Raw genomic sequence first — 12,931 nt, forward strand, 5'->3', positions numbered from 1 at the left:
GGTCCGGAGTTGGGACGGAACTTCTGGTTCCGGTCCAGGGGTGTGGAGACAGGTCGGCAATCCGTCATGCCGAACTTATACAGCATATTCAACACGTAATGTTGTTGTGAGAGCAATATGCCGTCGGGGGTCCGGATCACTTCGATCCCAAGAAAATAATGAAGGTCCCCCAGGTCCTTCATTTCGAATGTGTCCAACAACTGGGACTTGACGCGGTTGATTTCGGGAAGACCCGGTCCGATGAGGACTAAATCATCCACATACAAGAGTATACATACCGGACCGTCAGAGCCTTGCCGGATGAACAACGAAGAGTCCGACTTAGAGACAGCAAACCCCAGCTTACGCAACCGGTGCGTTATCTTCGCGTTCCAGGCTCGGGGGGCTTGCTTCAAGCCGTAAAGCGACTTCTTCAATCGGCATACCGCCGACTTGTTCATCTCCGATTGAAATCCGGGGGGCTGAGTCATAAAGACTTCTTCTTCAAGCTCTCCTTGAAGGAAGGCGTTATTCACATCCATCTGGTGAAGATGCCACCCCCTTGCCGCAGCAACCGCCAGTATCACACGAACCGTCGTCATCTTCGCCACAAGAGCGAAGGTCTCGTCGTAGTCGATTCCGTGGGTTTGCGCGTATCCCTTCGCCACTAACCGGGCTTTGTACTGGTTAACAGAACCATCGGCGTTGTACTTGACCTTGTACACCCACTTGCATCCGATCGGTTTACAGTGACGGGGAGGGTCAACTAGGTCCCAAGTTTCATTGGCATCGAGCGCCCGCATTTCTTCGTCCATAGCGGCACGCCAATTTGCGTCCTTTGCCGCTTCTGCGTAGCTCTCCGGCTCACGCACTTCTGTCACCTTAGTCATGTACGCATAATGATGCGCCATGTATTCATTGTACCCGTACCGCATGACAGGATCCTTCTGGCGGGTTGATCGGCGCAATGCACCGTCACCTGATTTGAGACCCTTCTTGGCCAGTTCGGTCTTCATTGCCGAAGATCCGCCTTTCTCCTTTCCGGAGTCAGATACGCACCGATCCGACTCATCGTTGCCGGTTTCGAATTCCGGCATCTTCCTCTTCCCCTTCTCTTTGCGCGCGAACCGTTTCCTCGGTTCCTTGCGCGGGGAGAGCACGGCAGAGTCTCCACCACTTGCCGTCTCTTCATCCGACCGGTCCAACCGACTCAATCGCTCGTTCGGTCCACTCAACCGACTCAGTCGCTCGTTCGGTTCACTCAACCGTAACGATTCCAGACTCTCATCTTGAGTCCCGACTTCATCAGCCTCTGTCAGGGGTGATTCAGGCTCACTGGCCTGATCTTCCGGCATTGGGTCGGGATTGGAAGTCGGAGTCAGTACGGAGTACCAGGATGCCGATTCATCGAACTCGACATCCCGGCTAACTCGGACTTCCTTCGTCCGGGGGTTATAGCACTTATACCCCTTTTGCTCTTGAGCATAGCCGACTAGGATGCATTTTTCCGATTTTGCATCTAGCTTTCTCCGCTTCTGATCCGGCACATGCACATACGCTATGCTGCCGAATATCCGAAGGTGTCTTAAGTTCGGCTTGCGCCCGAAATATAGCTCATGAGCTGACACCTTGTCACCAATGCGGTTTTGTATGTAGACGGCCGTCCGGACCGCCTCCGCCCAGTAGAACCGGGGCATGCTCTTCTCCTCCAGCATTGTCCTTGCCGCTTCGATGAGTGTCCGGTTCTTCCTTTCGGCTACACCGTTTTGCTCCGGTGTGTATCTGCAGCTGAACTCTCACCGAATTCCCTTCTCCTGCAGATAACTAGTGAATTGGCCGGAAAAATATTCCTTTCCGCCATTCGACCGAAGGCATTTGATCTTCCTCTCTGATTCCTGTTCCACCATCTTCTGGAGGCTCCGGAAACAGTCGAAGACTTCGCTCTTCCGCTCAATGAGGTAGATCCAAGTATGTCGAGTATAGTCGTCGATGAAGGAGACGAAGTACCGGCTCCCGCCAAGGCTTACACTTTGTGCCAGTCCCCACACATCCGAATGGATGAGATCGAGCTTGTTACGGCTCCGGTTCCGTTCGGTGGGGAATGGAAGCCGGTGTTGCTTCCCAAATTGGCAGGCTTCACAAATTTCGGCTCTCCGGCCGCTGAACTTCGGCAAACTGAAAATGACTTGTTTCGTTTGCAGATCTTGAAGCCTCTGGTAGTTGACGTGGCCTGTCCGCTTGTGCCACACGTCGATGTCCGACTCAACCTTCTGTCGTTTCGCGAACAGAGCGGTGCCAAAGTCATTGGTGTTGAGGATAAACATCCTCCTATCTCTGCGCCCTTGCGCAATGACTTCGCCCTCATCCTTAATGAAGCACTCGAGGTGCATAAACCGCACCTGCATACCCTGGTCGACAATCTGACCGACGGACACCAGGTTCTTCGTGATTGTCGGAATGTGTAATACGTTCATCAGCTTCCCTTTATGTCCGACGTGCCTTAGAGGGACTTCTCCGACGTGCACGATTGGGTGAGGAGTGTCGTCTCCGGTTTCGACTACTCCTGATTGATCCGGTTTCTCCAGAAAGGAGAACTACTCTTTGTGGCTCGTCATGTGGTTCGACGCGCCGGAATCAACATACCACACTTCCTCCGTTTTGGAAGTGGTCTTCTTCATTGAGTTTGCCTTGTGATTCATCACCAAGGCTGGCCCCTTACCGGCCTTTCCAGTTCCGGATCCTCCTAATCCGTTTGCGTAGTGCGAGTTTTGTCGGCCATCCTTACCGGTCTTGCCGGATCCGGATTTGTCCGAATCGGCACGCTTTCTCCAGCACTCACTTTCCCTATGGCCTTTTTTGCCACAATACCAGCATTCCGTAGCGGATTTGTCTTGCCGGCCTCCGGCACCGCCTTGACTCCCCCTACTTGTGGAAGTCCCGGAACTGCTGTCGGCACACTCATAGTGCCTTCGTTCCTGCTCTTGCCGGCCGCCTCCATTGCATGCCGACCCACCTCTTCCACCACGCCCACGGAGCCGATCCGTTCCCGTGTACAGCATTTGGCTGTCCGGGGATGCACTGGTAGATGCACCGGCGTGGTTCTCCTCTACAAGGAGCATCGACTGTAAGTCGAAGAATGAGGGGGTATTCTCCCTTGTACACACCACAGTCCGGAACGCTCCGAACTTGGACGCCAGGCCTCCGAGACATACCTGCACCATCTCGTCTTCCTCTATGGTAACATTGATAGAGGCGAGCGAGTCGCAGGTTTCCTTTATCCGGCCCGTGTAGTCTCCCACGGACATGTTCTTCTGTCGAACATTGCTCAACTCTTGTCTGAGTTGCAACTTCCGGGCAGTGGTGCTTGCGGCGAAAACCTTTTTCAGGTTCCCCCAAGCATCCTTCGGTGTCTTGGCGTCACGGATGTGGCTGAGCAGCTGATCGCCGACACTGGACGCGAAGCAGTACATCACCCTGCTTGCCGCCTGTTCCTATACCGGGAAGTCCTTGTGTGCCGAGTCTGGCACCGCATCATTCGCTCCTTCGACATAACTCCAGTACCCGTGTCCAAACAGGTACTGGTGCATCTTGTAAGACCAGGATGCGTAGTTGCTCCTGTCGATCTTCTCCACCGGGAGCGACGTAGCCATGCCTCTATCCATGTCTTCTACTGTGTCTGTTTTCGGCCTGTTAGGGTTTTCTTCTCAAGAGTAAATGTTTGCAGCAGAGATTCTCAACCCTCGCGCTCTGATACCATGTAAGCGTAAGTGTTTGCGGAAGCGTAAAACAGAGAACAACACACACACAGAGACAGAGAGACAGAGAGACAGAGAGACAGAGAGAAACAGAGAGAGCAGAACGTAATTTCAAAATTATATCAAGACTCTGTATACACACTGTGCTAAGTAGCACTATTTATACAAGTCCTCTTGGGACTGACAGAAGTACCATGTACTTCAATGCTCACACGAGCATCTAACACTTACTACGAGACTATAGCTACCTAGTAGTCTATCCTATACTAGGCTTCCGATTCGACTTCCGGTTACGGATTGCACTCGGCCTCCACTGCTTGCCGGTTCGGTTGCTCACCGTCATACCGATCCGTTTCGCCCAATCCGTCTCGCTTACCGGCTCCGGCTTATTCAGCGGATCCGGCTCCAGTTGAGCTTGCCGCTCAACACTAACCAATTCTACAACTTCGCGACTTGCTTGCTCCGGGATGACTCTTTGCTCAAGCAAATAGCAAAAGCCACTACGATTGACAAGTTCGCCACAGAAGTCAAGGCAAGTATCACAAACCCCTCCCATGAACCCAAAAGACCTGATTTAGCTCATTTTACAATTCAGGATAATCTTTTGTTTCAAGATAATCTTTTGTAAGTCCTAGAAGGTGAACAAACTATCACGAACGGGTGGAATGAGGCTAAGTACTAAGAGAGAGTGAGAGCATAAGCAAGATCACAAGATTTTCAAAGACAAGTAGACGAGGCTCAATATTAAGAGATAGTGGGGGAGAGAGCATAGACAAGCGAACAAGCAAGAGAGAGGATAGACAAATAAACAAGAATTGTATATGGTTTCGTAACTGGTGTTGTTCACCTTGATTGTAATCAAGGTGCACCCCAATATTTATACAAGAATGTGGAGGTATGCATGAAAGCTAGAAGACTTCTAGAGAGTGTATGGAAACTTCTAGAGAGTGCATGAAGATGCATTCTCTAGAGGTTCTTGAAAGTTCTAGTGATCAATCTATAATGAAATAAGTTGAGTCTTACACAATACAATAATGCATAGATGGATGTAGCTCAATTCGTAAGGTTGCCCAATAAGACCAAAAGGTCATGGGTTCAACCCCCACCATTCCATGTGGCATCCTGTCTATGATAGACATTGTCTTCTTGGAAGACAAGACAATAGATGACTAAGAGGCAAAAGTCAGAATCGACTTCCCAATCGACTCCCACTACCACCAACTTAAGGCCAAATGAACCGACACCAGTCGACATAGCTAGCATGCTTTTATTGTAGAAAGAATGTACACTTCCAAAAGGACTACCGACATCTCAAAAGGACAAGAGTGTCGGCAATAATGTCCAACCCAGGAAGATTCTTGACGAAAAGGACACATCAACTGTAGCTATGAGTGCAGAGGAGATTTTGTTCATTTGTGAGTAGGCAAGCACAAATCTTGCAAGCGAAGAGTGCACCTGGGTAATCGACTCGTGTGCATCCTTCCATATAACTCCATTGGGTGAATGCTTCTCGATTTACATAGCCGGAGATCATGGCTATGAGAAGATGGGAGACAATGGTGAGTGCAAGATAGCCTGCATTGGAATCGTGTGCCGAATGACGTCGACAAGTTGTCGATTGACGTTGAGGGAAGTTCAACATGTCCCCGATATTAGGTTGAGTCTTATATTGACTAGAAAGTTGGATGACGAAGGCTATAGTGGTAGCTTCCGGAATGGTAAGTGAAAGGTTTTTTGTGGAAACCCCATAGTGGCAAGAGCACAGAAAGAGGTCATACTGTATATGATGCATGACCGGCTATGCAAGTCGGAAGTGAATGTGGCACCCAACTCGAGTGGAGAGTTATGGCATAAAAGGCTCGACCACATGAGTGAAAAAGAAGTGCACATCCTGGCTAACCAAGATCTTCTCCTAGAAGTGAAAGGAGTACACTTGGAGAAGTGTGTCAAATGCTTAGCCTGAAAGCAGTACCGAGCGGCATTCCACACAAGAACACTAAGAAGAAGAGAAGTTGCACTGGAACTAGTACACACAAATGTGTGTTATGTAGATGCTCCATCGCCGAGGTGGACAATTATTTGTAACATTTATTGACGACTATAGTCAAAAGACATGGGCCTTCGTGGTGAAGACGTAGGATTAAGTCCTGTCAATGTCCAAGGAGTTCTAGGCAAGAACCAAACAATAGTTGGGTCAGAAGTTGAAGGCAGTCCAAGCCGACAATGGTGGCGAATATAAAGAGTAGTTCGAGGACTACTTCAAGGCCCAAGGCATTTGAATCGAATACAAAGTGCCAGGGATCCCTGAGTTGAATGGGCTTGCAAAGAGGATGAATCGAACAATCATAGAGAGAGTAAGGACCGTGCTCTCTCATGCTAAACTACCGAAATCATATTGGGTTGAGGCAATGTACATAGCTCTTTACCTTATCAACAGGTCCACCTCAGTACCATTGAAAGGTGATGTCCCATAGAGGGTGTGGACAGGAAAGGATTTCTCCTAGCGATACCTAAGGGTGTTCAAATGTTTAATTTATATGCATGTGGCTAAGGATAAGAGGTCAAAACTCGACAACAAGTCGAAACCATGCATATTCATGGGATACTCAAAGGATGAGTTCAGCTACAAGCTGTGGGACTTAGTCGATAAGAAAGTAGTGAGGAGTCGGGAAATAAACTTCTTGGAAGACAAGACAATACAGGACTAAGAAGCAGAAGTCGGAATTGACTTCCACTACCACCGACGTAAGCCCAAATGAACTAACACAGTCGGTTGTTCGAAGATAGCCAGTTGGCACACGTAACATGCTTTTATTGTGGAAAGAATGGACACTTTGAGAAGGACTGTCGACACCTCAAGAAGGACAACAGTGTCGACCATAATGTCCAACCGAGGAAGATTCCTGATGCAAAGGGCACATCAGTCGTAGCTACGAGTGCAGAGGAGATTTTGTTCATTTGTGAGCAGGCAAGCACAAATCTTGCAAGCGAAGAGTGCATCGGGGTAATCGACTTGGGTGCATCTGTCCATATATCTCTATCGAGTGAGTACTTCTCAACATACATAGACGGAGATCATGGCTATGTAAAGACGGGAGACAATGGTGAGTGCAAGCTAGCTAGCATTGGAAGCGTGTGCCTAATTATGTCGTCAGGTTGTCGACTAACGCTGAGGGAAGTTCGACATGTCCCCGATATCAGATTGAATCTGATATCAACTAGAAAGTTGGATGATGAAGGCTATAGTGGTAGGTTCCGGAATGGTAAGTGGAAGTTTTGTCATGGAAACCTCACAGTGGCAAGAGCACAGAAAGAGAGCACATTGTATATGATGCATGCCCGACTATGCAAGTCAAAAGTGAATGTGGCACCCGACTCGAGTGGAGAGTGATGGCATAAGAGGCTCGACCACATGAATGAAAAAGGAGTGTGCATCCTGGCTGACCAAGAACTTCTCCCATAAGTGAAAGGAGTACACTTGGGAAAGTGTGTCAACTGCTTAGCCTGAAAGCAGAATTGAGCGGCGTTGCACACAAAACCACCAAGAAGAAGAGAAGTTGCATTGGAACTAGTACAGACAAATGTGTGCTATGTAGATGCTCCATCGCATCAAGGTGGGTAGTTATTTGTAATGTTTATTGAAGACTATAGTCAAAAGACATGGGCTTTTGTGGTGAAGACAAAGGATCAAGTCCTATCAATGTTCAAGGAGTTCTAGGAAAGAACCGAACGAGAGTCGGGTTGGAAGTTCAAGGTTGTCCGAACCGACAATGGCGACGAATATAAAGGGCGGTTCGAGGACTGTTGCAAGGCCCAAGGTATTCGAATCGAACAATCATGGAGGGAGTAAGGAGCATGCTCTCTCATGCTAAATTGCCGAAATTGTATTGGGTTGGGGCCATGTACACAATTGTTTACCTGATCAACAGGTTCCCCTCAGTACCATTGATAGGTGATGTCTCACAGAGCGTGTGGACTGGAAAGGATGTCTCCTACTAACACCTAAGGTGTTCGGATGTTTAGTGTATATGCATGTGGCTAAGCATCAGAGGTCAAAGCTCGACAACAAGTCAAAACCATGCATATTCATGGGATATTCAGAGGATGAGTTCGGCTACAGGCTGTGGGACTTAGTTGATAAGAAGGTAGTGAGGAGTCGGGACATAGTCTTCTTGGAAGAGAAGATAATAGAGGACTGGAAGAAGCAGAAGTCGGAATTGACTTCCTAGTCGACTCCCACTACCACCAACTTAAGGCCAAATGAACCAATAGAGTCGGTTGTTTGGAGACAGCCAGTCGGCATAGCTGAATCCGAGTCGGTGGACTCGGAGCAACTGACAAATATAGATGACTCAGAATTGGGTAACTCCCAACGATCGATTGACACATATGAACCCGAGCCAAGAGTAGAGTCGGAAAAGACATCCGAGGTGGAGCCGAGAACGAGTGGAAGGAGATACCCACTCAGAGAAAGGAAAGCATCCATGACATATGTCAGTCAATACATCCTCTTGACTGATGAAGGTGAACCAGAGTGCTACAAAGAAGCCATAAGTAATGAGCACAAGGAGAAACGGCAGAGCGCAATGCAAGATGAGATGGACTCCTTCCATGAAAACTACACCTATGACCTAGTAGAACTACCGAAATCACCAGTCGTGAAGATGACATCCATCCGAACTGTTCTGAGCATAGCTGCTAGGATGGACCTAGAGATCAAACAGTTGGATGTCAAGAGGGCATTCTTGCACGGGGAGATGGATGAAGAGATCCACATGCAACAACCCGAAGGCTTTGAGGAGAAAGGGAAAGAGAACCTGGTGTGTGGATTGAAGAAAAGCTTGTATGGTCTGAAGCAAGCTCCACACCAATGGTACACAAAGTTTGAATCCTTCATGACGGAACATCGGTTCCAGAAAACACAGATTGATCACTGTGTGTTCGTGAAAAGGTACGAAGAAGACGATTTCTTGATTCTCTTATTATATGTAGATGACATGTTGATAGTAGATCAAGACACAAGGAAAATCGGGAGCTTGAGGAAAGCCCTAGGAAAGTCGTTTGCCATAAAAGATCTTGGACCGGCTTAACAGATCTTGGGGATGCACATAGTTTGAGATATAACTAAGTAAGTGTTGTGGTTGTCACAACATAAGTATGTGACAAAGATCCTAGAGAGGTTCAACATGTCGGAAGCAAAGCCGGTCGGCTCTATGTTTTTGACCAACTGCAAGTTAAATGCTAGGCAATGTGTGAGAGGGGAGAGAGAAAAGGCTGAGATGAAGAAAGTACCATATGCCTCAGCCATCGGCAGTTTAATGTACGCTATGGTCTGCACGATGAAGACTAGAGAAGTCGACAACACACCCAAGTACAAAGCTCGCATTGTGGTGAAGGGGTTCCAACGGAAAAACGGTGTTGACTTCGACGAAATATTCGCACCAGTTGTGAAGATGACATCCATCCGAACTGTTCTGAGCATTGCTACAAGCATGGATCTGGAGATCGAACAATTGGATGTCAAGACAACATTATTGCGCGGGGAGCTGGATGAAGAAATCTATATGCAGCAACCCAAAGGCTTTGTGGAGAAAGGGAAAGAGAACCTAGTGTGTAGACTGAAGAAAAGCTTGTATGGGTTGAAAAAAGGTCCACACCAATGGTACAAGAAGTTTGAGTCCTTCATGGTGGAACATAGGTTCCAGAAAACACAAGCTGATCATTGTGTGTTTGTCAAAAAGTACGATGAAGGGAACTTCTTAATTCTCTTGTTATATGTGGATGACATGTTGATAGTCGGACAAGATACGAAGAAGATTGTGAGCTTGAAGAAAGCACTAGGCAAGTCGTTTGCCATGAAAGATCTTGGGCCGGCAAAGCAAATCTTAGGGATGCACATAGTTCGAGATAGAACTAAGAAAATGTTGTGGTTGTCACAAGAAGAAATATGTGACAAAGATCCTGGAGAGGTTCAACATGTCGGAAGCAAAGTCAGTCGGCTCGGTGTTGCTGACAAATTGTAGGTTGAATGCAAAGCAATGCTCAAGGAGTGAGAAAGAAAAGGTTGAGATGAGAAAAGTATTGTATGCCTCAGCCGTTGGCAGTTTAATGTATGCTATGGTTTGTACGAGATCAGACATAACATTTGTTGTGGGGGCAGTAAGTTGATATATGAGTAATCCAAGTAGGGAACACTGGGCAACTATGAAATGGATACTCAGGTACTTGAAAGGCCCCTCGGGTGTGTGTCTTAGGTATGGTGTCAGAAAACCTATGCTCGAAGGCTGACTCGGACATGTCGGGGGATGTAGACTTAAGTCGATCCACTTCAGGGTACGTGATGACCTATGCAGGGGGAGCAGTGTCGTGGCAGTCATGACTACAGAAGTCTGTGGCGTTGTCGACCACATCGGCAGAGTACATGGCAGTAGTAGAGGCCGACAAAGAGCTAATCTAGATGAGAAATTTTCTCAACGAGTTAGGGATGAAGCAAAGGAAGTTCCTACTTCATTGTGATAGTCAGAGTGCCATACATCTAGCACTGAATGTTACTTACCACTCCCGAACCAAGCACATACAAAGAAAGTATCACTGGTTGCGAGAGAAAGTGGAAGAAGAAGAGTTTACCCTTGTGAAGATCCATACTGGCAACAATGGATCTTACATGTTGACAGAGAACCTACCGATGGACAGACTCAGAGTTTGTCAACAAAGGACAAGGCTAATCGACTCCACCCATAGGAGTGAAGGGGGATTTTGTTAGGAATATGTCCATCCTATGGGAGGAGCCGATTGGTCGGACAGATACAAAATACAAAATAGAGAAGCGACAATTCTTCCCAACCCGTCTTGTGTAAGACGATGGCTAGCCATGGATCCTTCATTTGATAGAAATGATTGAGCACTTCCTCAAATTTCCCCATTCTCAACATCTCGAGTATCACCACAAACTTTCAAGCCATAACCAAGTACAAATGTGTTTGGCAAGATATTATGTGTTTGCGTCTCCTTCATGAGGTTTAGTGCTTCCTCACCATGCTCATGTTCTACATAACCAATTATTAGTGCAGTCCATAGGATCACATGTTTGACTGGCAAGTTGTCAAAAGTTGGTGTGCTACTTCAATCAATCCAATTGCCAATAAGAAGATGTTTGTCGAATCCTTTCTTAATTATCTCAACATGCATTTGCTTGATGAATACTAGACTATTGTATGATTTTACGCTGCAAAGTAATGGTATAGTGTCTTGAGAAACACGTTTTTGTTACATTTTCTCAATACAACAGATTACCTTCTCAACATCCCCACATTTAGTATATTGTGAAATTAATGCATTCCACAATACTACATCTTTACTCGTGAGTTTGAGAGACACATGTTGAGTTTCTGCAAGACGGCTATATTTAGCCTAAACATTAGTTACCAAAGTCCTATTGATAAGAAACTCCTTTTCTAATCCCTTGAGGAAGATCGAGATATATTTTGTGATTATCATGCGATAAAACTTTGGCATGTAAGCATAAAAGTACAACCCGTTTGTTGCAACGCAAGTTCGATTCATAAACGTTTTTAGATAATAGTGTTAAGTATAATGACATGATGCCTAATCTATCAAATGATCCAAGATCTTGGTGTATGAACATCATTTGACCTGCCATATTGACCATGTAGAAATTTGCGTGAATCGATTGGCTTTGATAAACCTTAACAAATGTAGAGAAATTTCCAACGATACAAATCTATTTATGAAATGATGAAAGCTAATCTATATGTACAAGAACATCAAGGTTTACAATGTGAAATACCATAAGAATAAATAAGGCAGAATAAGGATTAATTTGAGAAGAGTTAAGAAATGATACTAGGCGCGCTCAATGTAGGAGATGTAAGGACCACATTAATATATGGGAGATGATGAGACGGGAGGAACATGTTAATAAATGATTGAAGTCGTTGCATTGATCTCAACTAATAAAGTGACTATTTTCATTTAAGAAAAAGAGCACCACCGACATTGTTGTTGTTGCTCTAGACAAAAAGAAATATTTTAAATCGAGTTCTTTTATCGACATTGCCTTTTGAAAGGAAAGTTCCAAAAGATAGTGAAGGGAGAACAAATAAATATCACTCGTACTTTGTCTTTATAAAGGTGTCATGAGATTTATAATTTTTGCCATGTTTGCTAAAATATATTGTTCTCTATGTTTGGTTACTTCATAGATACTTTTTGCAAACAAGAGGTGATGCATCACATTGTTCTTTGATTATAATGCCTTATCAATCAAGGATGTCATGTAAAACGTCCCTCTACGAAACAATAATATTGTGAAATTAAGTATTCTTGTTGAAATAATATTTGAGACACACCGTCACACGAGGAGGTCTCAAAAACAAAGAAAATGTGCTGAAAATAAGTGGAATGTGTACTCTTTTAATCTAAAAGAAAAAATCGAGGGTGCCAATTGGTTGATGCGGTCACAATCCCTAAAATGGCCGGTTTCGGAGCATTTGCAAGAGAGATCAAATGAATTTAGAAACAAATCGACATGATGAAATGATACATGTCTAAGATGATTGACGAACAACAATAGACAACATATGACGAGGACGACGACAACAAACGATAGACGACAACAACAAACGAGAGATGACAACAACAGACACTAGACAACAACAAGGGCAATAGACAATGAGGATGACAAACGACAAACAACAATAGACAACAGACAACAGACAACAGACAATAGACAATAGACAACAGATGACAACACACAACAAAAACTAACAACAAACGGCGATCACAACAAACAACAGATAACGATGAAGACAACAACAACAACAACAACAACAACTAAACAGAAAAAATCAATAGAGAGGCTAAACGCAATCAGGATGAAGTGCCTCAAAACAAGGGATTGCCATCATTCTTTTTGTTCAATTATTATCCCCAATTATAAAGAAAGTTGCGCCTCGAAGCACAGGGGTGATGGGGGGGGGGGTGTTTCCTTCAAAATTGGCATCGAGGGTGTGGGTGCCCGGGCACCAACATACGCAGAGGCAGGTGGCAGGTGGCAGACAGACGGATTGTATGCGTTGCGGTTCCTTTGAAATTGGCATCGAGGGTGTGGGCGCCCGGGCACCAACATACACAGATGGCCGAGACAAAGCGAGACAGACATGGTCTGGTCCACCCAA

This window comes from Azolla caroliniana, unplaced genomic scaffold, assembly GCF_043228905.1.
Source record: "Azolla caroliniana isolate FFs.n. ecotype wild unplaced genomic scaffold, voAzoCaro1.0.p SCAF_10, whole genome shotgun sequence".
In the NCBI taxonomy this organism is placed as follows: Eukaryota; Viridiplantae; Streptophyta; class Polypodiopsida; order Salviniales; family Salviniaceae; genus Azolla; species Azolla caroliniana.